The following is an 8612-nucleotide window of genomic DNA, read 5'->3' as shown; positions in this document are numbered from 1 at the left end:
AAACTGAAATAGATATTACCCAAAAAAGAATTTACAGTTCAACATCCACATGTACACGGAAAGAAATACCTCTAATAAAATCTTAGCAAATTGAATCCAGCCAGGTGGATCAAGTTGGGTTTATTCCAGGAATGCAAGGTGGATTTAACATTTAAAAACCAATCAATGTTACTCACCATATTACAGGCTAAAAAATAAAATATGATCATCCCAATAGATGCAGACAAGATGAAACCTAGCAGGACCTTGCGGGGCTCCTGGGCACAGAAGCCTTTCAAACACTTGCTAATCAGGGAAGGGAGGGGATGCAGAGACAAGGGAGGAGCAATCAAGAAACATTAGTGCAGCCTCGGGGCAGGTCCTGGTTCTGCCTCAGGCGATACACATAACAATATCTTTGAGCTCTTTTACAGAACTAAACCCCCCCCAACAAATGGAAGATGTTAGCATTTTTCATTGCAGAGAAGCTCATCATGAGACCATATGAGGCCAGATTAAAGGAACAGGAGAAGCTCATTAGGAGATCACCTGAGGCTAGATTAAAGGAGTGCAGGCCCTGCACACACCCTGATCCTTATCAGCAACTCCACGCTTGAACCATTGCTGTTAAACTCCTCACCAAATCCTCCCCGGTTGGGACTTAGTTTTTGAAGGGCACAAGCCCGCTGTGTCCCCCTTTGCCTGGCAAAGCAATAAAGCTATTCTTTCCTACTTTACCCAAAACTCTGTCTCTGAGATTTGATTCGGCACCAGTGCACAGAGGCCGAGTTTTCAGCATCAAAAGCACTTAAAATTCAACACACATTCATGATAAAAACTCCAAAAATTAAGAAGACTTCCACAATCTGGCAAAGGGTATCTCTGAAAAATGAGCAGCTAATATCATACTTAATGGTAAAATATTGGCTACTTTCTCCCTAATATCAGCAACAAGAATGCCCATTCTCCGTACCTCTTTTCAACATTTTACCATATTCAAGCCGTTAACATAAGGCAAGGCAAAGAAATAAAAGATATAATAATTGAGAAGGAAGCGAAATTGTCTTTGTTTTCAGATGACATAATAATTTACATGGAAATCATAGGAATTGACAAAACTACTAGAACTAGTAAGTGAACTTAGCAAGGTCTTAGGATTCAAGGTTAATAAATAAAAATTATTTGTATTTTTATACAGTAGCAGCAAATAGTTCTAAATTCAAATTTTAAGAGTAGCTAAAGTATATATATATCGATATATAGTATAATGTAGAAATAAATAGAATAAAAGAAGCTATATGGTTGGTAACCAGGCATAGGTAAAGTAATTCAACATCAGCATGCATTAGGGAAATGCAAATTAAAACCACAGTGAGATGTCATTACATACCTATAGAACATTTTAATCAATAAGAAACAAACAAAAAAAACCCTGGTAATATCAAGTGCTGATGAGGATGCGGACCACCTGGAACTCTCATACATTGTTGGTGAGAATACAAAGTGCTGCAGCCACTTTGGAAAACAGTTTGATGATTTCTGGTAAAGTTATGTATATACTACCCACCATACAACCCAGCAATCCTGTTCCTAGATATTTACCTGAGAGAAATAAAAACTTATGTTCATACTAAAAAAAAATGTATGTGAATGGCTACAGTAGCTTTATCAATAATCATTCAAGCCTGGAAATAAGCCAACTCTCCTCCAACAGATGAATGGGTAAGTAAACTATGGTCGATCCACACAAAGAAATATTACTCAGCAATACAAAAAAGTTAACTGCTGGTCCACACAACACGTCTAAAACTCCAATCAAGAAAGCCAGACTCAGGAGGCTACACTCAGAATGATTCTACTTATACGACATCCTGGAAAAGGCAAAACTATAGAGGCAGAAAGCAGATCAGTTGTTGCCGGGGACTGGAGACGGAGGGAGGGGTGTACTACAAAGGGGCAGGAGAGGATTTTGGGGGGTGATGGAATGGTTCTATATGTTGGTGATCGTGGCAATCACATGACTGTGTGTCTCTGTCAAAACACACAGAAAGGTACACGAAAAAGGGTCAACTTTCCTGTATGTAAGTTATACCTTAATAAACCTGACCAAAATACTGTCTTTCTATATATTAGCAAAAAAACACCTAGAACATGAAGTTTTTTAAAAATATATGTTTAAAGGCTCTCAAGGAATGCTTATTCAAATGGATTCAATTTTTAAAGCACTGACATATAAAAGTAGAACGAAGAACTTGGAGGGTATTAAACTAAAGGGGGAAGAACTCTGTAGATAAAATGCCCCTCAACGCTCCTCCCCAGTGTAGTGAAGCTAACCATAGCTCTAGAGACGTCCTCTGTCCTCCACACAGGATGTTTACTATTATCTCTTAATACAGACCCATCCTAAGGACCATAAACATTACCTGCCAAGGAGCTGAGATTTACCACACTGAAATCCTAAAGGAAGTTTTCTCTTTGTATAGTATATACCCAAAAGTAAACATTATGAACAGAGAGTACTGTTAGGGTTCGGCAGGTATCTATACTCTGGAAACACCACAGCCATGAGTATGATTCTGCAGTTAGAAGGCAATGTATTATTAAAAAGAAATGTCAATAAATTGAGATAAGAACAGTTTAGAAACATGTATCAATATTTATTATATATACCAACTTCAGGTCTTAACAGTTATCAATGCACATTTGAAAACTCACTAATGCTTGTTGCAATATAAGTTCAGTGCTGGTTAAAGATTCTCGCAAGAGTGGACAGCTTCCATCTTTCTTCACAGGAAATCAGATCTTTGATTCCAGTCTATATATCTAAGTGGCCAAAATTTGGCTCCCAAATGTCTAGTTGTCTCTTCACTCATCTAAGTTTTGGTTGTGTTCCTCTGAAACGGATTCATTTCTGCCAGCTAGAGAGAAGTAATGGTGTATGTATAGCAGTTATGAATGTAACACTGTTTTCTTTCTTCTTTTCATCCATCCATCCATCAAACGTTTGTTTAGTGTCCACTATGACCAATGACATGCGTCAATACTCACAATAAAGATAAGTTTATCTAACTATTTATATTGTGCTTAGAACAGGGCCAGGTGCTGTATTAACACATTAATCCTCACAAACAGCCAATGAGGTATTTTACCAAAGAGGAAACTGAAGCATAGAGAGGTTAACTTGTCCAAGGTCACACAGATAGTAAGTGGTACAAGCTGAAGCCAAACTCAGACATTCTGACTCAAAAATCACCACTGTCCTCTGATAAAGCTGGAAAAACAGACAGGGACCAGATCATGCAGGGCGGGGCACTTCACAGGATGACATTTGGTTTCTTTTTAATGGTAATACAAAGAAACTAAAGGTTTTCTACATAGGGCTTTCTATAAACCCATTTGTGTTTTCACCGGATGGGTCTGGCTGTAGCGTGGAGAATGGCTAGAAGGGTCTGGTGCATAAATTTAGTATCTCACAGTTCTGGAGGTCAGAAGTCTAAAATGGGTCCACAGGGCTGAATTCCTTCTGGAGACACTTGGGAAGAATTATTATTATTATTATTATTATTGGTCTTTTCCAACTTCTAGAGGTTCCCTCCTTCCATCTTTAAAGCCACCAGCGTAATATTTTATTTCCTCTCTCAGCCTCCTGCCACTTTCTTACAAGACCTTTGTGATGACATTGGGCCGCCCCCGGATAATCCAGGATCATTTTCCCATCCAAAGATCTTCACCTTATTCACATCTGCAATGTAAGGTGATGTGTTCATGGGCTCTGGGCATTAGGATGTGGATATCTATGGGGGACCATATATCAATCTACTGCAACCCCAAGTGTGTGCTTTAGTGACTGGGGGATGGGAAGACATAGGAACACCAAGGATTATTAAGTTACAAGCCAACTGATTGTTCAACTTGGGACATTCACTTCATGGATCTTAATGCAGAATACTTTCTCCTTTTTTTTTTTTTTCTTTTCTTTTCTTTTCTGGGCTTTAGGCAGGTGGTTTTATTTCAAGTAAAAACACAAGGCTGAACAGAGGTAGAGCTATTAAGTGGCAGGGTGATAGCCTTCGGATCGTAGTTCTGCATTCCCCCCGCCAGCACCTCACTCCAGGACCCTTTAGCAAAAGCCCTCCTTAATCACTGCTCCCAGGAGCATTTGCATTCTAAAATAGAACAGAGAAGGGAGACTAATGCTTTGCATAAAGATATGAATTTATAATGAAAGCATGTTAGGCCCCTTGGAGATATCTGAGGCAATATGTAGACAAAGGCAGAATAAAAACATAATTATGAGCAAATTTTAATATTCTGCAGTTTTGTAGTGGTGGTAGTGATCTACTCAAACCTGTCCCCCACCCTTTTCTTTTTTTTTTTTTTCTTTGTAAGGCACACTGAGTAATTTGTTTAAAAGAACAAGTTCTGTTTCAAGAGTGCCTTCTTTCATTGAAACAACAAAAAGCACCTGTTTGAAGAAAAAGTCATTCACTCGTTTTGTTCTCATAAAAGTTTAATAGAAGCCAACTAAAGTTTAAGATGTCCCAGAGGACAAATAAAGATATTTCTCAGCAAATGTAGAATCGCAATTTTCATTGGTGCTAGGGGATTTTCCACACAGATGCAATTTTATTTTACATTTAAAACAGGTAAGTAAATAGACAAATCAATTTTAGCAGTTCTGAAATTTCATACTGGGTCATTAGTTTTAAAAGATGGGACTTCAGTAATAGTTAAAAGAACAGAGGCCCAAGGGTAAAGACTGAGAATAATCACCTTCAAAATTCTGACTTAGCAGCGGCCTCAGATCAGAACCAAGAGTGGTGGCACAGTGGTTAAGACTCTGCCTGCAAATGCAAGGGACACAGGTTCGATCCCCAGTCCGGGAGGATCCCACATGCTGCGGAGCAACTAAGCCCGTGCACCACAACTACTGAGCCCACACGCCACAACTACTGAAGCCCACGACCGTACAGCCTGTGCTCCGCAACAAGAGAAGCTACCACAACGAGAAGCCCTCAGGCCTCAACGAAGAGTAGCCCCCGATTACCCCAACTAGAGAAAGCCCACGCGCAGCAATGAAGACCCAACGCAGCCAAAAATAAACAAACACATAAATATGAAAAAAAAAAAAAAAAGAGGAGTCCAAACCAGCTTTCTTGTGATGTTCTCCATCGCATTTATTACTTTTAAATATAGGAATTCCTATGGAATTCCCTATTGTAATTACACAAACCCCCTCTTCTTTCCTTAAGACTGCATACTCTGATGGATTCTGACAAGACCAAGCTAGATAAAATTAACACCTGTCCTCACATCTAGTGGTAGAAACAGAGATATAAACATAATATTCAGTGCAGCATAAAAATAAAATTGACAGGTAAATGCAGCAATTGAACATACACTCAAAGTAAAGACAGTAGAGACAGAGAGGTCTTCCCATAGGAAATCAGACTTAACCTAAAATAATTAAAACTTTCTCAAGACAAATCTCCTCCTCCTTCCCCACCAACACCAAATAAGATATTTAGTCCCAGTTAAGTACTTGTTCTACTGTTCCTTTTAAAGTAATTATGGCAATTATATAAGGTTTTTGCCGTCCTGGGCATTGTGACTTTGGAAAGCACCATAAAGAAGCTGTGCTAAGTAACTTCTCTGAGCCTCAGTTTATATATATGTAAAACAGGTTTATAGGAATGTGTGTAAAGCAATGGACAGTCCCAAGCACATAGGAGGTTCCTTCTAGACTAAAAGGGAACACTAATTTACATTAGTAAAGTAAGTTTAATTTTTAGGTTTTTTACATTCTAGTTCATTTCCTGCATCTGGCTTTGAGACCAAAGAGCTGGCCCCTGCAAACTCATTTCACACTATATGCTTATATCAAATCCTTATGTTGTTCACCTTAAACTTACACAATGTTACATGTCGATTAGATCTCAATAAAACTGGAAAAAATAAAAGAGTAAAATAAAACTGATCACTGAGTAAAGAACTGAAAAAGCTTAGGTTACTGAGATTCCTTACTGCAAAAACACATGCTTTTAACTTTAGCTGTACACGGTAAATCCAGATAGATTTTACACTGGAATTGTTCTAATAACACCTGGGATTCTATTTAAACCGTTAGTCCATCTTTCTATTTTTTTAATAACAGTTTTATTGAGACATAATTCACATGTCATAAAATACATCTATGGTTTTTAGTATAGTCACAGAGTAGGCAGTTGCCACTGTAATCAATTTTAGAACACTTTCATTACCTCAAAAGAAACCTCGAACCCTTTAGCAGTCACTTCCCATTCTGCCCAAGTTCCCCATCCAGCCCTAGGAAAACACTAATCCACTTTCTATCTCCATAGATGTACCTATTCCAAACATTAAATGTAAGTGGAATTATGCAATATATGGTGTTTTGTGAACTGGATTTTTTTTTTGAATTTTTGAATTTTATTTTTTATACAGCAGGTTCTTACTAGTCATCAATTTTATACACATCAGTGCATACATGTCAATCCCAATCACCCAATTCATCACACCACCACCACCACCACCCCGCCGCTTTCCCTGCTTGGTGTCCATACGTTTGTTCTCTACATCTGTGTCTCAATTTCTGCCCTGCAGAGCGGTTCATCTGTACCATTTTTCTAGGTTCCACATACATGCGTTAACATAAATTCCACATATTCTTAACCCACTCATCAGCTATGGACATTTGTGTTGCTTCACTTTTTGGCTGTTATGAATAATTCTGCTATGAACAGTCACATATAAATTTCCGTGTGGATGTATGTTTTCAATTCTTTGGAGTATTTGCCGAAGAGTGGAATTGCTGGGTCATATAGCAACTCTATGTTTAACTTTTTTGAGAAATTACCAGACTGTTTTGAGAAATTACCAGACTGTTTTTCGAAGTGACTGCACCATTTTACATTCCCACCAACAGTCTGTGAGGGTTCCAATTTCTCCACATCCTCACCAATGCTATTATTGTCTATCTTTTTTATTTTAGCCATCCTAGTGGGTGTGAAGAGGTATTTCACTGTGCTTTTGAGTTGCATTTTTTTTCCTGATGGATAATGATGTCAAGCAGCTTTTCATGTGCATATTGGCTATTGGTACCTATTTTGAAGACATTTCTATTCAAATCCTTCACCTATTTTTTAATTGGGTTATTTCTCTTTTCACTGTTGACTTGTAAGATTTTTTTTTTTGTAGATACAAGCCCCTTATCAGGTATTTGATTTGCAAATATTTTTTCCTATTCTGTGGGTTGTCTTTTCACTTTCTTGCTCGTGTGCTTTGTTTTTATTTTGTAATTCAAATATACTTGCTTTACTATGTTGTGTCAGTTTCTGGTATACAGCAAAGTGATTCATAGATACATATATTCTTTTTCAGATTCTTTTCCATTATAGGTTATTACAAGATATTAAATATAGTTTCCCGTGCTATACAGTAAGACCTTGTTGTTTACCTATTTTCTATAAAGTAGTGTGTACCTATTCATCCCAAGCTCTTAATTTATCTCTCCTCACCACCGCCTTTGGTAACCACGAATTTGTTTTCTATGTCTGTGAGTCTGTTTCTGTTCTGTAAATAAGTTCATTTGTATTATGTTTTTAGATTCCACACATAAGTGATACCAGATGATATTTGTCTTTCTCTGACTTACTTCATTTAGTATGATAATCTCTAGGTCCATCCATGTTGCTGCAAATGGTATTACTATTGCTGGTGTCCTCTGTAGCACAAAAGCTTCTAATTTGGGTGAAGTTTAATTTATCTTTTCTTTCCTTTCACTGCCTATGCTTCTGCGTCATATTTAAGGAACCACGGCCTCATACAAGGTCACAAAGATTTATATGTACGTCTTCTTCTAAGAATTTTATAGGTTTAGCTCACTGGTAGGTCTTTGGTCCCTGTAGAGTTTATTTTTGTATATGGTGTGAGGTAAGGGTTGAATATCATTCTTTTGCATGTGTATATGCATCACTTACTGAAAAAACTGATTTTCTCCCCCACTGAATCATCTTGGCAACTTTGTCAAAAAAATCAGTTGACAACTAATGTGAGGGCTTATTTCTGGACTCTCAATTCTATTCCATTGATCTCTATGTCTCTAATATTTTTAAAATATTTTTTATTCTGGCATTTGCTTAGAATAAAACATTGGTATATAGAGAAGTATAAGAAGAAATTTAAAGGAAATACCATAAGAACCTGCTGTATAAAAAAATAAATAAAATTCAAAAAAAAAGAAAATTAAAAAAAAAAAAAAAAAGGAAATATCAATCCCCCTGTGGGAGAACAAGCTACTGGTTCCAATTCTCACTCCTCTCTAATGGTTATATACACACATGCCCTTGCCTTATCAAGGTGGGGGAAATGTACTGTGAGTGTGGACCATCTGACCCTGGGCTTGTCCATGCAATTAGCTCTGACTCTTGGGAGGTCAGTGAATGTGACATAAGCAGACACTTCAAATGTTCTTGTACAGTTGGTCTTACTTTCTTGCACTTTGGGGATCACACGAAAAGAACATGCCCTGCATAGCCCCAGGTTCCAAATGAACGACAGATGCTTGGAACAATCTTGAACCCGCTCTGTGATTGGGAGCCCAGCCAAGTTTAGCC

The sequence above is a fragment of the Balaenoptera ricei genome, chromosome 11, assembly GCF_028023285.1.
Source record: "Balaenoptera ricei isolate mBalRic1 chromosome 11, mBalRic1.hap2, whole genome shotgun sequence".
Classification (NCBI taxonomy): domain Eukaryota; kingdom Metazoa; phylum Chordata; class Mammalia; order Artiodactyla; family Balaenopteridae; genus Balaenoptera; species Balaenoptera ricei.
Note: the sequence above shows the minus strand (reverse complement) of the source record.